This window comes from Herpailurus yagouaroundi, unplaced genomic scaffold (assembly GCF_014898765.1).
Source record: "Herpailurus yagouaroundi ecotype Mexico unplaced genomic scaffold, PumYag 139, whole genome shotgun sequence".
NCBI classification, from domain to species: domain Eukaryota; kingdom Metazoa; phylum Chordata; class Mammalia; order Carnivora; family Felidae; genus Herpailurus; species Herpailurus yagouaroundi.
Genome location: NW_024412394.1, coordinates 43650645 through 43678427, shown reverse-complemented (window position 1 = coordinate 43678427; position 27783 = coordinate 43650645). Strand labels below are relative to the sequence as shown.

General features: G+C 38.8%; 1 long non-coding RNA gene and 1 pseudogene across 1 annotated transcript; one reads left to right on the top strand and one right to left on the bottom strand.

Moving 5' to 3' along the window:
• Positions 1-2530: 2530 nt before the first annotated feature.
• Positions 2531-19249, bottom strand: LOC121029147 (uncharacterized). The gene is made up of 3 exons (XR_005789614.1): positions 19239-19249; positions 6843-6849; positions 2531-2615 (listed from the first exon to the last, which is right to left on the bottom strand). It is a non-coding gene; the product is annotated as an uncharacterized LOC121029147 (long non-coding RNA).
• A 2411-nt stretch (positions 19250-21660) lies between these two features.
• LOC121030058 (acyl-protein thioesterase 1-like) lies at positions 21661-22354 on the top strand (annotated as a pseudogene).
• Positions 22355-27783: the final 5429 nt, after the last annotated feature.

The following is a 27783-nucleotide window of genomic DNA, read 5'->3' as shown; positions in this document are numbered from 1 at the left end:
ACAGGAAACTGACATTGCTCCAGGAACACCCAATTGTCTTAATGTCCATGCTTTGCTAGAGGAAAAACAAGTGGTTAACTGACAGAGATCACAGTCATGCAGGCCATAGTCTCTATCAGTTTACAACTGTCTTAATGATTTACAAGGAAAACAGCAACTTTGTCAATAGCCAAACTTCCAGAAACCTATAGACTCAATTTCCTGGGACGCTGACATCACTCTTCACAACCCAAGTGCAGCTCTTTCTGCCCACAGGACCCGTCCCCGTGCTTTAATAAAGCCACCTTTCGCACCAAAGACATCTCAAGAAGTCTTTCTTGGCTGTCAACTCTGGACCCCAACACTTCAAACCACATTATTTGGCAACTACAAAGGGACTCAGTCTTCTCATCTGGACTCTGGGCCTCGGTGCAAACTTGGTGAGTACTTTCTCTTCTTTCCTCTTCCTTTACTTTCACTTCAAGGAGTATGGTCTTTATTGGAACGCTGTCAGGTTGATTGCCCAGGCTGCAATCCTCTAGCCCATGGCTACTCTATGGGGAGGCTGGAGGTTAGTATCCTGGTCGGAAACGTAGAAAGACCCAGAAACTCGATGCTCTTTCTTCATTTCTGTCCTTATACAAAGTCGTTTGTCTTGGGCACACCACAGCCACCTAAGCGACTAGCATGTCTGCCAATCTTCAGACTCTCATGTGAGGCTTCCTCCTATTGGTCTAATGTGATCCCCTCCACATCCCGAGACACTGGTCCCTGGTCCCGATTGAATTAAATTCCAACCACGGACTGTTTCCTCGAGAAGTTGGCTGTGAAGACTACATATTTAAAAAAAAAATGTTTTTGAAATTTTTTTTTACATTTATTTATTTTTGAGAAACAGAGTGAGACAAAGTGTGAACGGGGGAGGGGCAGAGAGAGAGGGAGACACAGAATCTGAAGCAGGCTCCAGGCTCTGAGCAAGTGGTCAGCACAGAGCCTGATGCGAGGCTCGAACCCACAAACTGTGAGATCATGACCTGAGCCGAAGTCGGGCACTCAACCGACTGAGCCACCCAGGCACCCCAAAGACTACATATTTTATTTAGAATGTCACTTAGACCGTGATGGATTTCTGTCTTTACTGTTTTCCATCAGTCTCCCCTACTAACTACTTAAACTACAAAATTGGGTAATTTCCCCTTGTAAAACTTTTCCTGTGTTTTCCTTGGGTTAAAATCAGTAGGTTCTTCATGGTCTTCATGGCCTGGCCTTCACAGCAAGGCAAGCAAGGCAAAACATGGCCTTCACAGCATGGCATTCATGGGAATGCTTGGACACAGTATGGCATGGTATTTCAATCCATTCACCAGATACACATCTGTAGCCTCAGATGCAGTGGGGAAGGGGAGGGACACTAGCATCCTTCCTACATTCAGAGCCTTTACTGCAGGATGGTGACCAGTGGCGATTTTCATTTCAGGGACATCTCCAGTGACGTTTGTCCCATATGGGACCCCACTTGAGAGTCAAGGGCGGGGGGACGGGGGTTGGGTAATGGACTTTCTCTCTTCTTCGATTTCCAAGGACTCTCCCTTGGAATGCCTTTTAACCCACTGAAAATAATTCAGATTGCAAAATTTAAAAAAAGAGTAATCTCCTGTAACACTGCATGGCCTCAGTAGGATCTATCAGTTAGATCTCTTCTGTAAGAAACAGGGCAAATGGATGGAGGTACCCTAGATCCAGGCCTTGAGGGCTCTAAATCAGGACCCAGACCTAAGTGCCTTTTGCAGAACATGTTTGGTCAGTAATCAGGCCAGTAAATTCCCTCCTAATATATTGGATTATAATTATCTAAATAGGCCTCCTAATAGAATCCAGGTTGCTGGAGGAAAAACAGGCCATCTTTAATAAAGGAGACACTGATTCTCTCACTGTTCCTCCTCCTCATTGATATGGGGGCTTCTCCCTCATTCATTTCCCAGGCTAATGGCTTTGGTTGGAGCCAACTGTGGTTAGTCTACCTCAGAGCATGGTCTTTAAGGAATATTCCTAAGCAGCTGCCAAAACTCTCTTTGTTTCTGGGAAATTCCTTGTTTTCTCAGGCTCAACATGGACTGCATATTTCCACTTTGGTGGGAAAAAAACATGGCATCTGCTCATCTGTCTAAGCTGATGAGGTTTAGAACCAGGAACTATCTTTCTCTGTCTTTTGGCAGTGCCTCACCTCTTCTGCCCACCTTGTTTATGCATCACATTAGGTGTGGTCTGCATAACTGGCTCTTGTACCATCCTTTGTGCCTCCAGTGCCATTGAGTCCTTCTCCTACCCTTGCTTTCATGGAACCAAGGGCATCCCCTGGACTTAACACCACCCACTTCGGATTTCCTCACCAGTGTCCCAGGTAAAAACTGACAAGGGGGAACAAAGTAATTGAGTTTTAAGTGGACACAGGTGGAACGCATTCAGTGTTTAAGCTAATTTAAGTCTGTTTAATTAAGATACACATGTCTTAAGAGTTATTGACATTAAGTATGAAATTTTCATTCTACCTAAGTTTACTAAATGTCAATTAAGCTTGTGTTATCTCTGTTGCAATTTGACACCAAAAGATGACTTAAAATGATGGTTAATTCTGTCTCAAGGTTTTCATGGGTAATTGTTAAGATAGCTTTCAAAGTCTTTGGTAACCTGAAAGTTTAAAGTTTTACTTGGATGATAAATTAGATTGAACTCATTGGACATCTAAGTCTTTCCCATTTAGGCTTATTTCCAAATAAAGTGCTAAAGCATGGAGTACTAAGCAAAAGGTTTACCTGCTTTTGACCTCTCATTGCAGAGAAACTAAGGATACTTGAGTCTGTTGAAAAACAGGCTTTGTACTTATACATATCCATAAATTTGCCATCTAAAGTATTCTAGTGTGACAGTTCACGATTGGTTACTACTTACTTTTCACTGCAGACTAAGGTTTCTAAGAGTTAAGACTGACAGAAATAAGGGAAGCAACTCTGTATGTAGATAGTAGGAGATGTGTAAGGAAGATATAAGGAATGAAAATACATTTTTGCTGAAGGTAAAAGAAAGTAATTTTGTTCTATATGAGTCTGGCTGTTTGGAGGGAAATGGCTTAGGACAAAATCTGAGTGCAAAGTAAAGTTGTAGAAGGCTTGTGAAGGGACATCTTTGGAAAGGAATTTTATGCATGGCCAGGTTGGGCTAAGGTTGAAATGAATGGATTTTAAAGGTACACTGGTATAAGATTGAAATTCTCCTTTTCTTTATTTAAAAAAAAAAAAAAAAAAAAGAAGTTTTCTTGGCTTGTTGGTCTGCTCTGGATAAGAAAATGTAAACAAAGTTTTTTTCTTTTGTATCTTCCTGTAAAACCAGTTTCTGTGTTTTATCTTTATCAGGCCTTTGATTACTTAGTTGAAACTTCTCAATATTAAAGGAGCTAAGTTTTGCTAACAACTACATAACCTACATATTTGCCTTTTGGATCTCTTATTGCCACATTGGTTAAATAAATAGTTAAGTTTTATAATGATCTGTAATCCTATTTAGGCATCTGCTTTATAACTTTCTGAGGTTTTTTAACAAGCGTCCGCAAGATGTGAATTTGTAGATGAAGTTGTTTTTTGGTTTTTTTTTTTTTTTTTGACTAATTAGGTCTTTTTATTTGGTATGTTAAGTTACTTGAAAAGCACTGTCAAATAATAAGTCTTAGGTTATATTGGGTAAATGCTATAACCGTTCAATTAGACATACATACATACATATATATATTAAAACTTTTATATATATACAAAATTCATAAGTTTTAATATGTTCTGGTATAAGGTCATCACTTGATATTCTGATTATTGAAGTGTTATGTGTCATACAAATAACTGAATTTCCTTGTCAATTATATCATAATGAACTCTCATATTAGATCTTTAACAATGTCCATTTCTGAGTTTTTGTCATTTATAATTGTTCTTATTCTCTTACAAAATGTGTTTTATATTCAAGGAGATTTATCAAAAGGACTTTTAAGACAAATACAGGTATTCGATATCTTTAAGATCTAAACTGGAATGGGTCAGAATTTCCAGAACTAAAAAGCCACATTCAAACTAAACAAAAATTAGTAACATAGGACTAAATGAACTGAAAAAAAAATGATTATAGTTTTTGTATATTTGAGACATTGCTGGTTCTCTAATGTTCTTCTGTATTGAGGAAACTTTAAGATGTCTATGACTTACAGAAATGTGATAGAATATTCATTTGTGAACCAACTAAAGCATTTAACTTTTCTCTCTACCTGAACCCTCTGAAATTAAAAAAGTCTCAGTGAGTATTCTTTCTCCCATGGCAATCACAGTCATTTGCATAAGTCCAAAAAGAATCTGCTCTCTTAGGACATCATTGGAAACATTGTTTATTTTGCAAAGACTTTGACTGAAATGTCATATTTGAGAAAGACATGCATAGACTCAGATATGACCCAACAACTTTAAAGAACTAAGGTTGACTTTATGAAACATGGAGCCATAAAGCCCCTTGGAAATGTTGGTCTAATGATACCCTGCTTAGAGAGTTCCCAGCAGCCTTACCAAGTGAGTAAAGAAGGTGACTTCCTGGCAGGTACAGGAACCTCAGGATATACTGGGGAACTCCTGAAGAGGAATTCGCCCAAATCTACAGGTATTGCAGACATGTCTGATGGCAAGTACCTAGCTTAGCTTCTGGCCTAGAGAGGCTAGTAACAGTTCAATCTGGATTCCTTATAAAAGGTTCCAGCAAAGCAGATTTTAAAAGATCCATATGGCCAATCGCTACTCTTCCTGAACTTATGTAAGTAATTAGGCTAAGCTTGTTAAAAATTGGACCTGATTTTCAAACAAATTAGTCCTAATTTGGCTACTTCTGGAAATAAGGGTGATTTTAGAAAGAACAAAAAATTTCAATAACACATCTTTGCGGTTGTAAATTCTAGTTCTAATTGTCTTTGAATGTTTATTGTTTACCTAAGCTAGACAACTTGTGGTAAACTTCAGAGAAACTGCCACAATAGCTAATGTATAGACAACCTTTGTGCTTGTTAGTCTGTGGTAATAATAACAGGACCCCATGAGCAGATGATTATTTGAACAGCTGGAAAATGGGATGGATTCCCCAACAATTGTGTAACTCAACTAGCACCTTGGCCAATTCTGTGTGGCTGGAATGACAAAATTTTTCCTTAAAAGCCAGAGCATACACGACTCCATGGAGTTGTGAAGATAATGGATAATGGAGACAACCCCACTTTCCTTATGCACTTGGGGATACACTTGTGGATGCCCTTATTCCCTGAAATAAGTCTTCTCCCATTTGCCAGTGATTCCTCATAATAAAGATATTGTTAAGGCTAGACGTCTGATGAAGAGGGCTTCTTGATGGTTTTATCCCTAAGCCATATTTGTCCCAGGCACTACCTCTATTGATAGAAAATTGCAAATAGAGGCTTTAACCAAGCATACAGTGACCACCTTTAACTAAGGCTGACATGCAGTTACCCCAAAATTCAAAAGATGGCTCTCCAAAACCAAATGGACTTTGATATCCTAACTGCAGTTCAAGGAGACCCAAAATTAGATGGCTGCCTCCTAATGGGCCCCAAAGACTATGTGGCTCTCATTTGTGGCCATAGCTTCCCCCAGGCTGGGTAGGCTGCTACACTCTGGGTTTTGCCTGGATTCATGGATGCATTATTAAAGCCATTACCAACCCAGCAACCTCCGAAATTTAAAACAACGGTGGATACATTCTGTGTTTTATCGGTATGACCACCTAGCATTCATCTTTGTTCCCTCTTTGAGAGTGGAGGATGTTGTTTGGCACATGGAAGCTCTTAATAAGACACAGTCAAAGCCCTCAGTGACATTCAACATAGCACTTCCTATTAAATACTGAAGTAACACAAATGCGTAAAGCAGTTTTACAAAATACAATGGCATTAGATGTTTTAACTGCTGCACAAGGTGGAACTTGTGCTATCAATGTATGCTCTGCATACATTTCAGGTAACCACAAAAATATTTCTGGATTTCTAACTGACACGAGTACTCAAATTAGTACTTTAAATTATTCCTCTCTTTTGTCTAATGATTGGTTAAACTCCTGGACTGGAGGAAGATTTTTGTCAACTACCAAAGGACTTTTATTTGGGCTTCTTTGTCTTTTTGCTATTCTAATCATACTTTGTTGTTTCCTCCCAGCTCTCTCCACTTGGTGCCGAGACTCCTTCACTGCCATAATTTCAAGTTGACAGATGATCCTTTCCACTTAGGAAGCCCCATACATGTGTCTTCCTTGGATTCAGCTGCTTCTGCCTTTTGTAACTCCTGCATATATAAACTCCCAACTGACCAATGTTGACCCAAAGGTAGGGACATTTCTTTGCTCCTATTCAACAAGAAGTTACAGAAGATGTGACCTTCCAACCTTAACAACCTTAAAGATTTAAGGGTCAAAATTCTTCAAGGGGCAATGATGTGGGAAAGAAGCAAATGGAAAATTAAGTTTCCTTGCAACTTAAAACCCATTGACAAGTTCTTGAGACAGCAGAGTGACAGTCCTCTGAGAACACCCAATTGTCTTAATGTTTTTTTAAAATTTTTTAATGTTTATTTTGAGAGGGAGAGGGAAGAGGCAGAGATAGATGGAGACACAGAGTCTGAACCCAACACTTCAAACCACATCAGTATCAGATCTCATATCAATGACACTCACTGATTTTGCCTGGAACCTAAGAGAAAAATGCCACTCTATATTTTACTGCTTAAGGCAGAATTTATAGAAAGTTTTGGGGTATGTGCTATCCCTCCACTGTTAACCTGTCTCCTCAAGTGTGGGTCAATAAGCATTTATTGAACTCCTGCTAAGCCCCAAGCATTTGGGATTCAGAAAATAATGAAAGGTTGGTCTTGCTCTCAAACAGTTCACAAGCCAAGAAGGAAAGAGACACACTAAAACAGATGGGGACTTGGAGGTGAACCCAATAAAGGTATGCTCACATTAGTTTATGCTCACAAAGGGGGAAACCCTAATCCAGCCCAGAGAGATTCCTAGAGGAAATAATCATCTCTGCCTCCCTAGCATCTAGCATAGTGCCTAGCCCCTAGTAAGTGTGTAATAAATAACTGCTGTACTGAATTGAGTGTACTTTATTGTGTAAAAGGTTTTAAATCAGAGATTGATTTAAGATGAACTGCATATATCTATTAATGCTTCAAATGATTCAGGTATATCCTGCTTATTTTTTCCACAAAGCTATCACATCCAATATTGTCTATATTAGTGTGTTTATCGTCTGCCCCAGAAGTGTGAGCTCCTTAACAATGGGACTTATATTTCCTTTACCTAGAATTGTGGCTCAAATCTAGTAGATATTCAACAAATATTTGTTGAATGAATGTGGAGACCAACACTAGTTACATTGATGAAACAGTTAAAAAAAATCCAATAAATCCAATAAATTCATGAGGCTCTATATGAGAATTTAGTGCGTAAATTTTTGTTGCCTAGGGCAATGGTTCTTTGTTGAGAATCTCATGAATGTTTTTGTGATAGCTGGGTAGTTTAGTTAGCTGAGCATCTGACTTCAGTTCAAGTCATGATGGCATGTTTCCTGAGTTCAAGTCCTGCATTGGGCTCTCTGCAGTCAGTGTGGAGCCTGCTTTGGACCCTTTCTCTTCTGCCCCTCCCCTACTCACTCCTGTCTCTCTCAAAAATAAATAAACATTAAAAATAAAAATCTCATGAATGCTATTAGTTCTGTCTATAGAAAAATGCACATAGGTGTCAAGTTTTGACATCAATAAGTACAGAAAAATATCTGGTTGAGAATGCTTGACCCAGTAGAGAAGAGAAAAATTTTAAAGAATTGACTGGACTTTTTTGTGGATTTACTTATTTTTTTGGAAACAATTTTACTGTCCAACTATAACTGTTCTTTACCTTAATTTATTTGTAAAATGGGAGAGATTGAATGATAGATGTGTCAAAGAAGCTACATTCTATGATAACTATCTAGGTCAAGACTGAAGCATATTTAAAATATATATATACAAACACACATACACATATATATACTTATTTAATATTTATTTATTTATTTATTTATTTATTTATTTATTTATTTATTTATCTAATTTTTCCTCCTTCTGACTCCCTTTAATTTTGGTTAGCCAAGAAAGTGTTTTAATATATCAAGTGTTCAGATATATCACTAATATGTGAAAAGTAGGCAACTGTTTTAAAATGTATATAAAAAATTATTTCAAAATACCTTTTTTTTTCTTTAACATTTCAGAATACAAAATAGACAATTTATTCAAATAAAACCTTTGGAAATGGTTATCCAAAAATACTGTAGCGTGAAAAAGCTCTGGTGTTATAAAGAATTTCCTATGGCAGGGGTGGAAGGCAGTCTCTCAAATGTCTTCCAAAGATCTGTGCCTCCTGGTATTCACACATTTGGTGCCATCTCCTCTATTGGAGCATGGACTAAACCTAGTGACCTGCTCCTAAAGAATAGAATATGTCAGTAGTGATGTGATGTCACTTCTGACTTCCATTTTGCTAATATTCTCTCTTTCTGGATTTTCTGCTTGCTCGTTCTGATGAAGCAAGTTGCTGTGGTTGCTCTGCCCCATGGAAGGCCTCCCAGAGCAAGCAAGGCCAACCAGGAACTGAACCCTGCCAACATCAGTGAGCTTAGAATCTGATGCTCTCCTGGTCGAGCCTCGAGATGAAAGCAGCCCTGGCCATCACCTTGACTGCATCCTTGTGAAAGGCCTTGAGCCAGGGCACCCAGCAAAACCACTTTTGGATTCTTGATCCACAGAAACTGTGAGATAAAAATGCCTGTTATTTGTCATTTGTTATTTTAGCCACTGTTTTGTGGTAACTTCTTACATATTAGTAGATAACAAGTACATCAAGGACTACCATATCTATTGCCGGCAACAGCCTGATGTCATAATTTCAATGTTACTAAAATGGCCTGTAGGGTAGATGTCAGTAAATCAATAGTATTTCATAATAAGAGTAACGTATTTCCAGCAAAACCGTACTCACTAAGATTTCAGTTAACCCATTTTTTAATTAAAAAAATTTTTTTAATGTTTATTTATTTTTGAGACAGACAGAGCATGAGTGGGGGAAGGGCAGAGAAAGAGAGAGACACGGAATCTGAAGCAGGCTCCAGACTCTGAGCTGTCAGCACAGCGCCTGATTCAGGGCTCAAACTCACAAACTATGAGATCATGACTTGAGCTGAAGTTGGATGCTTAGATGACTGAGCCACCCAGACACCCCTCAGTTGACCCACTTTTTAAAAAAATAATTATCTAATTTCATGGTTCTCCAACAATTTTCCCCCCCCTAACTTTTTATTTCTGGTATTCTTCTTCTGTATCATTTAGTACATTGAATGGGAAGAAATATTAGCAATGTCTTATTAAAATTAATAGATTTGAAAAAAAATAAAAGAGTTGATAGTTTCATTAAATGACTATGTAGAAATAAGGAGATATTTAAAAAGAAAAATTGGGGCTCCTGGGTGACTCAGTTGGTTGAGCGTCCAACTCTTGATTTTGACTAAGGTCATGATCTCACGGTCATGTGAGATCAAGCCCCACACAGCACTCTATGCTGACAGCCAGAACCTGCTTGGAATTCTCTCTCTCCCTCTCTCTATCTCTTTCTGCCCCTCCCCAACTCGCACGCACGTGCTCTCACTTTCTCTCTCTCTCTCAAAATAAATAAACATTAAAAAAATAAATAAAAAGAAAAAGCTATTATGTTTATAAGATAAATTTATATTTATATTCATTACAATTATTGAGAGTTTTGAAAAGTTGGCGTGTGGTAGAATTTTTATTTATACCTTTCTAAAAGGAATCTATCTAGGGAGACTCCTATTTTAGGCCCGGTTTATTAAGTGCTCTTCCTCCTGTAAGAATATGATAAATTACAAAGATGTCATAGGTAGAACTAGGAATCAAGAAGAACCTATATGCAAGTTAATTCTATCACTGAAGGAAAATACAACTCTGTCCTCTGTGTTTTGACATAGATTTTAAAGCGGCTAATTCTAGAAAATTTGTAATACATTATCTCCTTGGAGGTGTGGGGACTGGAAGGTATGACGGGCATATGAAAAAGTGGGATCTTTAGATACCAGAGAATTAATAATTAATATACTGTGGTTCTCTCTCTGCTGCTTTTTAATCATTCAGAAACTACCATAAGGCTTCAACTGTAAAGGGCTTTGTTCTTATGTCCTTTTACTTTTTCTATGTGCAGATCTACTTACAAAAATGTACAGAATGGAGAAAGATATTATGAGTTAAAAACTCTTTTACCCTCATGAGATAGACTTAGTGTCTTTCCAACAGATGCCATCAGAAGAATTGTGAGAAAAATGTTAGAAAACAAAGTGCAGGTGATTTAATATTTGTATTAAGTAATATCTTTTCTACAATTATATGCTGGTTTCTGTGTAGACAGGGCAAACAAGTCAAAGTATGAATCAAAGTATGAGTTTCTGGGACTTGACCTGTAAAGCATTCAAACGTTTATTCTCTGATGGACTTACACTGTCTGAAATTCATTCCAAGACCTTGACGGCATTTTGATATACTCCTTTCAACAGAGGAATTTTTATAGTTTTCCTCTAACTTTGCCTGTGTTTTTGAATGTTTCCTCCCTCTTTGCTCAGCATGGTCCTTTCATTTCTTGCTCCTTGTTTTTTTTTTTTCGTTGCCTCTAGAGTGGTTTAGTAAAGCATGAAGAAAGGAAAGGAAAGAGCTGAAGAGTGTGGGGGATTATTCCTGTCTCTGTGTGATTCTGGTTTACCTGATAAAACTTAATTCCTACCTTATCTTTCTTAGCCAGCACAGTTAGGGAGGGCGAGGGGGGCGGGGCATGTATAAAGGTCTCAGGTCTCTCCAAAGCCCATTTTAACTGCTGAACAGAACAGCCTCCACCGTGTAAGGTGAGGAAAGTGCTCTGATAATCCACCTTTGAAGCTCCACTGCCCATAGAAGATACACACGCTCAGGGAGCCGAGATGAGGGTAGGGGAGGTGCAGGACAAGTGACTGGCTACTCCTTCCAACTTTTTTTGCATGTGGTTCTAGCAAAGAATATGTATCTCCAAATCTGAATGTGACCAGTCTGAAAACTATTTCGTGTATATTCCTATGTCAATATATATTCTACTCTCATTGGGAAATCTCGAATGACTAAATGGATTTGTGTGGAGAACAAGTAGTTAAAGAATGGTTCTTTTCAAAACTCCAGAGTGACTTAATAACTTTCCTACCAAATCCATACAATGTTTTTCTTCTGCCCAAAGATTCCCAATTTCCCTTAGAAATTGTGGCATATGTTCAGAAAAAATGGTTTGGTCCTGCTCTTTCCACTATGGCAAAATTTATTTTAGTCCTCAAATTTCCCCTCTGGCCTACGTGCTTTCTATCGGGTCTCTTCATTTATCGTGAATGAATCTCTTGTATAACTCTCCTGAGTACATCCTTTCAGACACATATTCTCACTCTCCCATAAACCAGAGTGTCTGGAGCTCTGCCACTGCATTTGGAGCTTCAGCTTAGACCTAGATTTGAAATACCAAGTTTCTGGTGACATTACAGATTGATAGTTGGTGCCTATTTCTGGCAGGTCACTGGATGCTAACCACTAGATGCAGCCCACGGATGCCAGGTTAACAAGGTCGATGTAGTTTGAGTTGATCTCCAAAACAAAGAATATTCTGTCTCCTAAAATTCCACTTAAATAAAGCAACTTAATAAGGTTAACGCTTCATGTGTGTGATTTTTGGTTCATTATTTTTTATATTTGTTTGAGGTATGAAGACAATTTGATATAGTGTCAGAAACTAATGGCAATCTTAAAGCACTAACTAGATATTCCTTCCAAGGAGAAATTTAAGTAGTTTTTGAAACATGATATTTTTGTGATTGAAAACGTTTCCTGAAAATAAATCATATTTAATGTTTATTTTCTCGGGGCGCCTGGGTGGCTCAGTTGGTTAAGCATGCCACTTCGGCTCAGGTCATGATCTTACAGCTCATGGGTTCGAGCCCCATGTTGGGCTCTGTGCTGATAGCTCAGAGTCTGGAACCTGCTTTGGATTCTGTGTCTCCCTCTCTCTCTCTTTGTCCCTCCCCTGCTCACATTCTGTCTCTGTCTCTCAAAAATAAGTAATAAAGTTTTTTTTTAACGTTTATTTTCTCTAATTATAACATCAAACATTTCAAAACATGTAGCAGATACTGAGAAGTAGAAAGCCTTATAATACCACCACATAGAGAGAATTACTAATAATATCCTGTTATATTTGAAAATCAATGATTTATTAACTAAATTACATGCAAATCTGTTCTGTAGGTGAGTCAGCGTTAAGTGGTAAATTTTAATACATATTGTTATGAAAAAGGGTTACATTTCTACAAAATGTTTTAACTTTAATTTTTTATGGTTAGATTTTTTTTGGGGGGGTGTTGTTTTTAGTCCAGCTTTTTCAAACTAAGAAAAGTGGGGTGGATCTGAACAGATGTTTGGCAGAGTAAGGTATTATGAATACCTTCCTGTCTCAGTGCTGCATTATATGGTTGGCCTCAGTGCCTCTGGCAAGCAGAGATTTAAATGCATCCATACTGCAGAAAGAGTAATTAGAGAAAATCATCATCTCCAATTACCTTTGGAACAAAAGAAAAAAAAAATTGAGGTTCCTAAAATTTTACAGTATATTGCTCCCAGTATAAATATACAGTATATACACTCCCCTGGACATATCCTAAGTTTTTGTGTTTTTTTTTTTTCTGAATATGAAAGTAACATATATTCCTTTAAAACAATTTTTTTTAACGCGTTTATTTATTTTCGAGAGACAGAGTGCAACAGAGGGAGGCACAGAGAGAGAGGGAGACAGAATCTGAAGCAGGCTCCAGACCCTGAGCTGTTAGCACAGAGCCCAACACAGGGCTTGAACTCACGAACTGAAAGATCATGTTTGGACGCTTAATTGACTGAGCCACCCAGGCACACAGTTCTTTAAACTCCAAACATTACAAAACTATAAAATGAAACAAACCATCAATAATTTTGGAGCATATTTTTTCAAAATAAAAAAGAATTCTCTATCCAGTCGATATTTTGTGTCCATGATCAGTTTTAATATGGTATTCCTACTACGGCTGAATCAGTACATGGTTCTAATAAACCCAAATGCCTTTGGTTTCTAATATGCAATTCTTTTACTGCTCCTTGTTAACAGTCTATGAAACGAGCCCAATTTAATAATCTCCTAACTATTTAAGATAGTTAAGATATTGTATAATGGTGTATTATGGCTAATTTAACATTTTGGCTGTGCACTAACATATATTTTCCTAGGAATTGCCATTTTTCAAAGTATTAGAAGAAAACATACCACATAAAACACATTGAAAGCAATTGAAAGAGCACTTGGATATCTCTTTGTATTCAGAGTCACCAGTGACTCCGAAATCTGATACACCCAAGATACGGTAAAGGATAGGGCCTGAATCTAAACTCAATTATAAAACACTCTCTAAAAACTGCTTTTCTGGAATAGGTTTTTTCAACTTGTTTACTTATGTACATGTTATATTGGTGCCGATAACTTGTCTATGTCCAGTGCACCACCCACTGCATATTCCAGATGAACTAATGATATATATACAGATATACACAAATGTAAGTAGATCTATTCACTCCTATGTGGCAGATGGTATTTTCCAAATGCCTATCATCACAAAATGCCTATCACACGTCTCCTATCACAAAAGCTCTTCTTACATGTGACTTTGGCACTCCTCTCATTGAGACAGGCTTTCCCGACTGGATCAAGACAGTATGGGAGAAGTGACAGTATGTGACTTCCAAGGCTAAGTAATCAAAAGAAAAAGCACTTTCTACCCTGTTCCCTGAAATACTTGTTCTGGAATACCTCAGGCTCCATGTAAGCAGCCTGACTGTCCTGAGGTAGCCTTGCTGTGTGTGAGGAACTCAAGCTAGCCCAGAGTGAGAGACCTCACATGGAGAGCCTGAGATGACCTGGAAAGGGAGGGAGGGAAAGAGAGAGAGTTTCTGCCCAGCCCCCAGCTGCTCCAGCTATCCCTCTTCCCAGTCCCAGCTACTGTTGAACTGCAACCACGGGAGAGATCCTGAGCCAGCACTGACCAGCTAAGCCTTTCTCACATTCTGAACACACAGAACCCATGAGAGATAACAAAATGGTTATTATCATTTTACGCCACTAAATTTTTGAGTAATATGTTACATACCAACACCTTACTGGAATACCCTACAAGCTTTTCCAATTTTTTAGTAACATAATTTCTTTGCTTCTTATAGAACCTGAATAGCTCTGGCACTCCTCAGTCTAAGGGAGAGGTTTGGACAGGTAGGGGTACCAGGGACAATTAGAGTGGTGGGTTTTAGATGCAATACCATAGGTAGTTAATGTAGATGATGTATTATGGTGGCTATACTGTGATGATATCTGGGAAAAGCAAAACAAATTTAAAAAACTTCCATGGACTCAACTGCATTTTCAGGAACCTTTAGCTCCAAATTAAAAAAAAAAAAAAACCATGAAATTTAAACAAAACAAGCAATTCCAAATAATACTTATTTTGTCATGAGAATAAAAAATACACAGTCCTCCAGGATTCATATTAACACCTGTCAAGTCTCACTCAATTCTGCCAAAACATCTGTTTGCTGAAATTCTAAGTAAAAATGATATTCTTAGGACACTTAATTTCTTCTAATGATGGTGATGGATAGTGTTTTCTTTTTAAAAGTTCAAGCTAAGTATATAGTGTGCCTGATTTATTTATCTCGTTTTCATTTGACACATATTTATATGGCATTACTACTAGTGAGGATAAATCATCTGAGGAGACAAAGGGAGGTAAGTTACTTAACAAGAGTACGTAAGCTGGGGCACCTGGGTGACGCAGTCGGTTAAGCATCCGACCTTAGCTCAGGTCATGATCTCACAGCTCATAGGTTTGTGGGTTTGAGCCCCTCATCGGGCTCTGTGCTGACAGCTCAGAGCTGGAGCCTGCTTCAGATTCTCTGTCTCCCTCTCTCTCTGCCCCTCCCCTGCTCACTCACTTGCCTGCTCTTTCTCTATCTCAAACATAAAACAAAACATTAAAAAAAAATTAAAACAACAAGGGTACCCAAGCTAGAAAGTGGCAAAGCTGCTACAGGAGCCAAGGAAGTCTGGTTCCAGAGTCTATATTCCAAACTACTACTTTTAATACCTCTTTGACAAGTATATTAGCTATTACTTGTATAATTGAGTGTTTTCCCTTTCATACTTGATGGAATATTTCTGTAAATATCTCCACCGGGGACAAATCTGCTATATACATGTAACTGAAGCCTTATTGAGGTTATCTGTGGTTACACCTGAAGAAATACTTCAGAAATATTTCCAAGTACTTAATATATAAAGCATCCCAAGAACTGTGAAAAAATACAGTTAAAAAACATTGTAAGTATTTAAAACTAGACATCACTTGGGGCACCTGGGTGGCTCAGTCAGTTAAGTGTCCGACTTCAGCTCATGTCATGATCTCATGGTTTGTGAGTTCCAGCCCCACATTGGGCTCTGTGCTGACAGCTCCGAGCCTGAAGCCTGCTTTGGATTCTGTGTCTCCCTCTCTCTCTGCTCATCCCCTGCTTGTGCTCTGTCTCTGTCTCTGTGTCTCTCTCAAAAATAAATAAACATTAAAAAAAAATTAAAACTAGACTTCACTCGTATGTAGAATTTAAGAAACAAAACAGATGAACATGGGGAAAGAAAACGAAAAGAGGGAGGCAAACCATAAGAGAGAGACTCTTAACTGCAGAGAATAAACTGAGGGTTGATGGAAGGAGGTGGGTGGTGGATGGGTAAATGCTGATGGGCATTAAGGAGGGTACTTGTTGGGATGAGTACTGGCTGTTATATGTGAGAGTTGAATCACTGGGATCTACTCCTGAAACCAGTACTATACTGTATGTTAACAAACTAGAATTTAAACTTTACAACTTAAAACTTGAAGCAAAAATCATAAAAATTAAAACTAGTCTTCATGTTACTGATTGCTGAAGTGCACACTCATTTCTTTCACACTTCATATAATTATCAACTTATTTACTTGTGTATTAGCTGTTTCTCCTCATAAGCCTATTTCTGAATATTAGTGCATAGCCTGAGTAAATGTTCAATAAACGTTTTGAATAAATTAGGGGATAGTGGGGGATGGCTTCATAAGATGATGTTTCAATTGGATCTTGAAGAAAAAGGATAAGATTTGTTGAGTACTAAGTATGTGTCAAGCATATTTCTAAGCACTATACATGTACTGCATAATATGATATTAGTGGTAGCACAAGACTCAAACCCAGTCTGATTTCAGAATGCATGCTTGTTATGAATTGTGACTCCCCAAAGATATGTTGAAGTCCTAACCCTGGCACCTGTGGATATCAAACTAATCTAATACTCTCAGAAGACTGTACTGTACCGCTTACCCAGAATGAATGAGAAAGAATTCCATAAGAGAAACTGCAATAAAACATTTCAGTTGATGGCAGCAATGTTAGGAGTATGCACAAAACTTCCCAAGCAGTGTGACTATTTTGAAGAGCAACACCTACTTGAACACCTGAATTTCAGAAATTTGTTTTAAATGTAATCTTTTGTATTTTGTACTTTTATTCTATATATCATGGTACCAATTGGGACTTTGTGAACTTTTTAATGTTTTTATTCATTAAAAAATGTTTTAATGTTTATTCATTTTTGAGAGAGAGAGCGTTAGCAGGGAAGAGGCAGAGAGAGAGAGAGACAGAATTGGAAGCAGGCTCCAGGCTCTGAACTGTCAAGCACAGAGTCCGACGTGGGGCTTGAACTCACGAACTGTGAGATCATGACCTGAGCTGAAGTTGGATGCTTAACCGACTGATCCCCCCAGGCACCCCTGTTTTTATTTGTTTTTGAGAGAGAGACAGAGTGGGGGGGGGGCAGAGAGAGACACACACACACACACAGAATCCAAAGCAGGCTCCAGGCTCTGAGCTGTCAGCACAGAGCCCGACGCAGGGTTTGAACCCATGAACCGTGAGATCATGAGCTGAGCCGAAGTGGGATGCTTAACCGACTGAGCCACCCAGGCGCCCCATGGCACTTTGTGAACATTTAATAAAACAGTTTGAGGAATGAGCCAACTAGGTTGACTGAGAAGAAGGAAAAGAATCAGTGCGTTATAAAGGAAATCAATATTCTGCACAGCACTTATAAATATATAAGTGGAAGACTAATAAGGCAGTATAGCTCTAGTTATTCTGAAAGTAAAGTAACAATTCCTATGTGAATATCACAAAAATAGGGATATGTATATTTGACCTTCTTCAATCACTTAAAGCATTTATTTAAGAACCCAAATATATTGGATTAGATTTGTACTCTCTAACTTGATAGCCACTTGCCACAAATAGCTATTAAGTACTTGAAATCTGGCCAGCACAAGTGAGACCCTCAATTCAGTGTTTAAAGGTACATGAATACCAATGTCCAACAGGTACGTGAAAAGATGCATTATATCATTAATCATTAGGAAAATGAAAATCAAAACCATAATGAGAGGGGTGCCTGGGTGGCTCAGTTGGTTGACTGACTGACTTTTGATATTGGCTCAGGATGAGATCTCGCGATTGCGGGATTAAACCCCACACTGGGCTCCACGCTGTGTGGAGCCTGCTTGGAATTCTCTGTCTCCCTCTCTCTGCCCCTCCCCTGTAGATGCACTCTCTCTCTCTCAAAATAAATAAATAAGCATTTAAAAAAAACCATGATGAGAGATCACCTTATACCAGTTAAAATAGCTATTATCAAAAAGACTAGAAATTACAAGTCATGTGAAGAAAAGGGAACTATTGGTGGGAATGCAGACTGTGCAGCCCCTGTGCAAAACAGTATGGAGGTTCCTCAAAATATTAAAAATAGAACTACCACGACCCAGCAATTCCACTTCTGGGAATTTATGTAAAGAAAATGAAACACTCAAAAAGATACGTGCACCTGTATGTTACTTTCAGCATTATTTACAATACTCAAGATATGCAAACAACTTGGGTCCATGGATGGATGAATGGAAAAAGCGAATGTGGTATGTGTGTGTGTATGTATGTATGCATATACACACAAATATTATTCTGCCATAAAAAAAGAATGAAATCTTGCCATTTGTGACAACATGGATGGTCCTTGAGGACATTATGAGAAGTGAAATAAGTCAGACAAAGACAAATACTGCATGAGCTCTCTTATATCTAGAATCTATAAATAAATAAATAAATAAATAAATAAACATCAAGCTTATAGATTGGTGGTTGCCAGAGATGGGGTTAGGGCTGTGTATGTAGGAGAAATGGGTGAATGGTTTTTCCTTTTTTTAGTTTAAGTAAATTGAATTAAAAAAAAAAAGAAATCACACCAACAAATGGCAGAGTTGGTAGGCTAAAGAGTAATTGGAAGCAATGATATAGATTTATTCATTACAATGATGGGAGTTTGGTTTTTATCTAGATTAAATGATTAAAAAACAGATTTAAGAAAGTAGTACAATTTTAATTCAGTGAAATCAAATGACAAAAATCATTGAACTGGATCTTTTTCATAGAAGTTGTACTTCTAGGTTTTAAATAATATAGAACACGCTATTCACAAATGGGTACTTTATTTAGACAGCTGATATAATTCTACAGGGTACTTGAACATTACACAATTATACAATCCAAATGAATATTGATTACAGAACAGCCTCAATGAAATTTGTCATTCTATAGGGATATAGAAAACATGCATTTTTTTAATGTTATTTATTTTTGAGAAAGAGAAAGAGAGCAGGGGAAGGGCAGTGAGAGGGGGGAACAGAGGATCTGAAGCTGGCTCCACGCTGAGAGCATAGAACCCAACGTGGGGCTCAAATTCATGAACTATGAGATCATGACCTGAGCCAATGCTTAACCAACTGAACCACCCAGGCACCCCAGAAAACATGAATTTTTTAAAAAGTTTTATTGATTTAAGGAATCTCTACACCCCACAAGGGGCTTGAACTCACAATCTGAAGATCAAGAGTCACACACTCCGCTGACTGAGCTAGCCCTGAAAACATGAATTTTTCAAAATGTTTGAAGACCAAGAATTATTTGAAAGGCTGTTTCACCAATTACTACAACAATGAATTTTCTACCTCCAATTAAATCTTTTGCCAAAGGGAAGATGATCTATTCCCTTCATGCAGAAGACTTAAAGGAAGATAGTCAAGTAAAAATTGTACATATGAAAGACATGTGTGTATAAATAAATAGATCATAAAATAACTTAGAAAGTTGTTTATGTAGAGTTCAGGAACATAAAAGTGTTAGGTTCCACAGAAAGGACCAAAAAATATTAAATCACAACTGTCATGTTGTTGACATGTTAGTGGTGGTAGCAGTGAGATGACAAATAAGTGAACTGCATATTATATTTAAATGTGAAAAGTTGTATGGAGAAAAGTTAAGGAAGAATGATATAGAGGAAGGAAGGTGGGGGGAGGGTTAGTAATTGCTATGTGGAATGATTGGTGAAGACCCAAACATTTAGGAAAAGGCCTGAAGGGAATAAGGAAGCCCTGTGTGATCTGGGTGAAGAGTGTTTCAGTTAGAGGGCACAGCAAGAGCAAAGGCCCTGAGGCAGGAATGTGTTTGTCCTGTTTGGGAGATCAGGGTCCTTTGGAATGGAGTGAGAGACTAAGGGAAAGATAAAGGTAACAAAGCCACAGAGATAAAACTGGAGGAGATCATATAGGTTTTATAGGTTTAATTAATAACCTTGTTTCTATGAGTGAGTGGGATACAATTGGAGAATTCAGAGCAGAGGACTTGAGTTTAGACCTATATTTTACATTTGGAAATATTCCTGTGGTTTCTTTTTTATGCATAGGTTGTATGAATGTCCTTTATGTAGTGAAATGCAAACAGTTGTTGTTTTAAAACCAAATGTGACTGTAATTGATTCTGCCTTCTAAAGCAGGTGACATACTTCACATCTGTTGGGAACTAAATCTTTATATTGTTCATCCATTTTCAAAGGCACTTATTGAAAGAGAAATATACTCATGGAATACTGAATTGGAATTTGATATTTTATTCAGAAACATTTTATTTTTAAAAACTGCAGAGAAGTACTCTTTGATTCTTTGTATATTTCAGCCATTATGTGTTAAGTGGGCTTTAATCGGATACCCTGGAAGCATTTGTTGTATTATTTCTATGAAGAAATGCAATCTGATTTCTAAATCATTGACTTGCATATGAGCTTTAGGAAGCACAATCTATTAATAATAAGGAAACTGTACAAACAGGTAGAAACAGGTAGATAATGATTGACCTTCAGTAAATAATTGCATTTTTCAAATAGGGAAAAATAAATGCATTTTTCAAATAGGGAAAAATAAATTTTATTTTATGTTAATTTAAATGTAAAATATATATACTGAATTTAGTTATTGGAATCTTCAAAGTATGTTTGCAACAACTTGGGTATATGTATCTATTATGTCAATTGTAAATTTTATAAAATCTAAGTACAGAACAAGCATTTCTGATAAAAATTTGGTGTCCAAATTGAGATGTGCTATAAGTGTAAAATACACTAGATTTCAAAAACTTAGTACAAAGAAAAAAGAAAGTAAAACATCTCATTAATAATTTTTATTTTGATAACATATTGACATAATATTTTGGATATAATAGGTAAAATAAAATATTTTTTTTAATTTTTTTTCAACGTTTTATTTATTTTTGGGACAGAGAGAGACAGAGCATGAACGGGGGAGGGGCAGAGAGAGAGGGAGACACAGAATCGGAAACAGGCTCCAGGCTCCGAGCCATCAGCCCAGAGCCCGACGCGGGGCTCGAACTCACGGACCACAAGATCGTGACCCGGCTGAAGTCGGACGCTTAACCTACTGCGCCACCCAGGCGCCCCTAAAAAATATTTTTAAAATATATTTTACCTGTTTCTTTTTAGTTTAAAAAAATGTGACTCCCTGTAAAATTTTAAATTACGTATGTGGCTCACATTATATTTGTTAGATAGCATTGCTCTAGACTAGTGGTTCTCAAATGTGTTCTCTTGACCATCAGCATCAGCATCACCTAGGACTTGTTAGAAAAACACATTATAAACCTCATCTCAGATTTATTGAATCAAAAGGTTCTTTATTTTAACAACCCCTCCAACTGACTGTGATGCATGCAAAAATTTGAGAACCATTATTTTAGACCAGTGGTTCTCAACTTTGCGAATTAGAATCATCTGGGGAGCTTGGGGCAAAAAGTCCTGGTGCTGAAGTTACAATTGAGACCAATTAAATCAAGAACTCTTGGCCTAGGCAAGACTGTTTTTTAAAGCTCTCCAGATGATTCTAATATGGGATAAAGATTGAAAACTACTGGCCTAGACCCATGATACTCGTGCCTTCTAGAGGGGATGCAGCTCACAGGCGCCACTTTCGTTCCTGCTTCTCACATGGCAGTACCGTCGATGTCTGCACCCCTTCTCACCATGGAGATACTGAGCATGGGTGGGCAGAAGACTTTGCAGGTATCAGAAGTTCATGTATCAAATATATTTACCCACGTGTGCTAGTTATGCCTGTCACATTAATTGTGAATATGGCTATGCCTTGTTTAACGTTACTGGGCTCTTACCAGATTTACAGGATGAACCTGGAATTGGATAGCATAAATGTAAAGCCCTTGATAGAGCAGAGGTGAAGAAAGGTATTCCTTTTAATGTTGTTATTTGGGGAGGATTTTCTCAGGACAGAGCTTTGTCTTTTATATACTGCTCTACCACACAGCAGAAGCTGGCAGGCATCACTGTACTCACTTCCCCTGTGTGCTTCCATTCCACGGAGTCCTAGCAGAGGCTAACAGATATTTCTATTCTTAGTGCCATGGAGATTACCACCCTTTGGTTTCTAATAATGGTTGGTTCTCTTATTGTCAAAAGCTAAAAACATCGGTAAATCCAACCAATGTAACTTTAAAGACCTAGGAAGGCATGATGCGCAGTTCATGTCACCAGGAAATGATGGATATGAAGCAATTCATTGATAAAACCCTGTCAACCTTAAAAACAAAACATCCATTAAAAAAAATTAAAGAAAAAAAACCAGCCAGTTATTTATCTAGCAAAAATGAATTTATTTAGAAATAGCAGAGGAATTGCAATTTAGGACTGCAATCATGGCAAACCATAGGCAAGTCCCAAGAAGGAAGGAAAAAGAGTTTCCTTGTATAGAGGAAAGAAGGGAGTGGGGAGGGGCTGCTTTGAACAAGAGTTCATTGGAGGAGAGGGAGAATTTGAGGGAGAGTGAGGGCTTCTCATTGGCTAGGTTGTTGCTGGGCAAGGAGAATCATTCTTCTTCTCCCTGAGGTATGCTAAGTTGCCAGGAGTGATCCTGAGAACTCCCCCTTCATTGCCTCCAGACTCCATTTTAACTTAGCTTCTTTATTGGTTTTCACAAGTCTTACCTGCAGTTGATTTAACATTACTAAGATGTCTTGTGTAAAGTTACACCTGTATCATTGTAGCAGAGTAGAAACCTTTTCAGGTGTCCATCTTGAAACTGCTAATGTTTGTAGCGTTAAAATGTTTGGTAAATACACACCAATGATAGAGACTAAATGTCTCCTTGTGGGAAATATATGCTCTTTTAAGTTTCTTTTTTTTAAAAAAAATTTTTTTTTTTTCTTAACGTTTATTTATTATTGAGAGACAGAGAGAGACTAAGCATGAGCAGGGGAGGAGCAGAGAGAGAGGGAGACACAGAATCTGAAGCAGGCTCCAGGCTCTGAGCTGTCAGCACAGAGCCCGATGCGGGGCTCGAACTCACAGACCGCGAGATCATGACCTGAGCCGAAGTCAGACGCTCAACCGACTGAGCCACCCAGGCGCCCCATGCTCTTTTTTCTATACATGCACTGCATAACAAGATCCAGAATATACTAGTATTAAAATAGGTGACGGAGCTGACTTCTTTTTCAAATGTGCTTCAGCAAAATAAAATACTGCAACCAGATTATATAACTAGAAAATTAATAATATGCTTAATGAAAATTTGTTCAGGTATAAGTAAGCAGTTAAGATATAAATGATTTATACATGCTGTGACTTAGTCTATGGATTTATTCCAAAATTAGTCACCATGCAGTGCCTGTATTTTTATATTTATATCCATATAAATGATTGTAATACATAGTAAGAATGAGGTGGTATTACATTATCCCTAATAGGAATAATGCTTTTGACTGTTAAAGAGTAACATTGCTTTCTTCAGGGGGAAAAACAACAACAACAACACAACTCTATAGAGCTCCAGGCATTCTGTAGAATCCTTTAGAGAATGGGGCTTTTGCACAAACTTTTGCTTAAAGAATAGTATAAGGATACATCTCTTTAAAACATTATTTTTCTTTCTTTCTTTCTTTTTAAAAAAGAGAGGGAGACACAGAATCTGAAGCAGCCTCCAGGTTCTTGAGCTGTCAGCACAGAGCCTGACGTAGGGCTCAAACTCGCGGACGGACTGCGAGATCATGACCTGAGCCTCAGTAAGATGCTTAACTGACTGAGCCACCCAGGTGCCCCAGTTCTTTTTTTTTCCTTAATGTTTGTTTATTTTTGAGAGGGAGAGAGAACACTTGCATGCAAGTGGGGGAGGGGCAGAGAGCGAGGGAGACAGAATCCGAAGCAGGATCCAGGCTCCAGGCTATCAGCACAGAGCCCTATGCATGAATTGTGAGATCCTGACCTGAGCCATAGTCTGATGCTTAACTGACTGAGCCACCCAGGCGTCCCTAAAACATTCTAATGAAATATCTCATGCACTCATTTCACCTATAACCAGGATACTTAAATACCAATAGCTTTGAGTTTTTTGTTCATCAGGGATTCCTTAGAGCCAGGTATAAAACCTAATGAAGGAAACCAGGATATGTCACCCCAAAATCTGAATCTTTGAGAAGCGGAATTGGCAACAAACCTTACTGTTAAGTTTCTTCCCATATATTTACCCTTCCAGTTTGCCACCCTTGGAAGCCTAAAACTGTTTTCCTTTGTGCTATCATTTCTCTACAAATGTATTGGTCTTTGTTGAAGATACTATATAGACAGTGGTTTTAAGAAGCTGTTTTGAGTTACTCTTTGTTTCAAGTTTCTTCCCTGTGATGTGCACTGCAAGGATTAATAAACTTTTTCTTTTCTTAATGTCCTCTTGTTAAAGAGTCCCAGCTGAAAACCTAAGGTAGGAGAGCTTAGCCTCCTCCACACTAGCACTCATTCCAGTTGTATGCTTCACAGTCCTAGGGCTGGCTATCCCAAGGATGCAGCTGCCTACATTAAATTCTGAATTTTTAGGGTCACTTACTCTGGTGGACTTTCTCCTCCCTAATACACTGAATTCTAAAAAACCCCAAAAGATCAAAGGTCTTTCCTTCATGCAGAAACACACCAAGAATCAGGCATGTTGAGATTTTCAACTAAAAAATCAGAGCTTATTTTACATAGTAGTAACATGCTTTTTGTATAAAGAAATAAGGATTACTTACTCATATCATATAGCTACATCTTTGTTTTATTTATTTTTTTTTTCAACGTTTATTTATTTTTGGGACAGAGAGAGACAGAGCATGAACGGGGGAGGGGCAGAGAGAGAGGGAGACACAGAATCGGGAAACAGGCTCCAGGCTCTGAGCCATCAGCCCAGAGCCCGACGCGGGGCTCGAACTCACGGACCGCGAGATCGTGACCTGGCTGAAGTCGGACGCTTAACCGACTGCGCCACCCAGGCGCCCCGCTACATCTTTGTTTTAGATGGTATTTTTTCTCAGGGCGCCTGGGTGGCTCAGTCAGTTAAGCATCTGACTTCGGCTCAGGTCATGATCTGAGTTGGAGCCCTATGCCAGGCTCTGTGCTGACAGCTCAGAGCCTGGAGCCTGCTTTGGATTCTGTCTCCCTCTCTCTGCCCTTCTCCTGCTCGTGCTCTGTCTCTGAAAAATAAATAAACATTAAAAAAATTAGATATTTTTTTCTCATGAAAGTAAAACATTTCCAATGTCCCATTTTGAAAGTTCTAGTGTTGTACTGTTGAAATGTTTTGCAAATATACACCGATGATATAGACTAATCCCTCCTTCTGGGAAATTTATGTACTTTTAAGTTTACTATGAAAGTAAAACACTTGAAATGCTCTATGTACCATTAGATATTTCCTAAATTTTCTGTACTTCATCTCAATGACATTAAATCAGAATACTATAATCATATTTTAATGATTTTAATGACTAGAGTTCATTGTACATTAAATTTGGCAAGAAAAATTTGATTTTTATTTGATAGTATACTCACCTGTGCAACAGAAATTTACAGGTTCTAATCCCTTAGTTTGTGAATCATAACCATTTTTAACATTACCAATTATGTGCAGATTGCACAACTGTAGTTTCTTACAAGGAAAATTAAAATGAGGTTTTTTTTGTTTCCTGAGATTTTGTTTTTATATTAAAACCTAACTTTACAAACAAACAGGACTGAAATTTAATGTTCTGGATAACATTTACATGGAAAAAGAGTTCCTTCCAGTACTCTTGGAACTGCACATGAATATACAAAGTGGCTCCCCCACTTAGGCCTCCTACTGTTATCATTCAAGATAACTGAACTATTTCTCTTAAATTCACATCTCCCATATGTTTACTTCTCTTTACCTGCACTGCCAGGATCTTGTACTCCCTTTAATGAGGGCTTGGGGGTAGAGCCCATATACTTTGGGCTCCTCCCTATATTTATGTCAGCTTTCCTATCAGTATGTAATACATCACAGAAACAGGAATAGACAGGCTAAACTTCTATAAGAGGGGCATAATAACAAGGTTCAGTTGTACTGACATTTTTGTTTCTTCAGCATCTAAGTTTGCTTCCGAGGCCTGTTATTAAACTGTTTCTGTTTCTGAGAAAGTACTCTAATTGTGACATGTCTCAGTTAACTCCCTGGGAGTGAGTTTTGTAAAGTATACCTTCTTCTCAGGTATTGTAGTTAGGGTTAATTATTTATGGATTGTAGCATTCACAGTGAGAACTGTTATTTAAATGCAAGGAGTTGTTTTTTTTTTTTTAAGAACTCTATGATGCCAGTAAAATGTTCCCCATTAATAAAATGTTCTCCCTTAAAACAACTGATTCTAGGTAATTCAAAGAATAGGCCCAAGAAGCTTCTGGATATAAGCATAGCTAAAAAACAATTACTATAACAATCTTTCTGATAAGGTAACTTAAGAAATTATTGGATGTGTGTCTAGTTTATGGATATACAAAATCAACCCATAATCAATCCCTAATGCTGTCTTTTGTACTACCATTAGTTAGAAATGAATCAGGTAGAAACTATTGATCCTGCTTACCTGGAAAAGAAACTGGGGCACCGACATCTTTCGTGGTTTTTGGGTATCACACACCCCTTTTGGCTTTGATCTGACTGCTCCTCCATTCCTGGAAACTTCAAGTAGAAATAACAATAACAACAGAATTCCAGTGCTGGAAGATCATTTATTCTGACCCTCTCCTTTCACCAAAGTAGAAACTGAAGCCCTTGAAGATTGAGTTATCCAATCTTTGAACATGAATTCAAAGAGGTTCATAAACATCCTGGCTTCTAGAACTCTCACAAAATTATATACAAGATAAATGTGACTGTTCAGTGGGCCATAACTATCTGCAGTGTAACACACGTTGGCTTGCAATTATATTAAGGTAAAATTCCCATGTATAATCTAGAGCTCCACAGGCCCACACTTCCTCCCAGTTGTACTCAGGCCTCTGCTTTCTGGGTCAAGGTTAGTTCTGTCTGGCTCCTGGGCGTGGCCGGCATCGGGACCCTGGATAGAGAGCTTCGAAGCGCCTAATGGGAACAGAGAGAGAGTCTCAGTCTAGGTCTTCTGCAAACCCCTTGGTCCATTTCCTGAGTGCTCCCATCCCTCGGTCCTACAGCCGCTGTTTTCCGCCTGAACCTCCCCATTTCTCACCTCCCGGGTATCCTTGCGGCTCCCGCTGAGGGCCCAGGGGCTACGGTACCCGCAAAGCCCCCGGGGCGGGCGGGGGGAACGTGACCTTGCTACTAGCATGGGTCTCGGGGGTAAAAGCGTTCCGTGCACAACGGAGGCACGCCCCACGCAGAGACGGGCTAGGACACTTGTGATCATCAACCCAGTGGTGAGTGGGGCCCAGTGCATGGAAGGGAGCGACTCCTGCGGCCGCCGCCCCTTGGGAGCCGCGAGAGCCTCGCTCTTCCTCCTCCTCCTCACTCGCCGGCTCGGCTGATCTCCTGCCATGACTCAGCGATTCTCGCAGGCTGCCCGGCTGGGGACACCGGCTTCTCGCGGGCTCCTCCCGCCGCGTCCACCCCCTCTCGCCACCCACGCCCGCCCCCGGCTGCCGGCTCTTTCCCAGCGGGGCCGCCGCCGCCGCCGCACTCAGCGCCGGCGTCTCAGCAGCATCGCCGCCTGCGCCGCGCGCCGCGCGCCGCCGCCCGACCACCGCGCCGCCAAGTGAGCCGGAAGACGGACGCGGGCGTGGGTGGCGAGAGGGGGTGGACGCGGCGGGAGGAGCCCG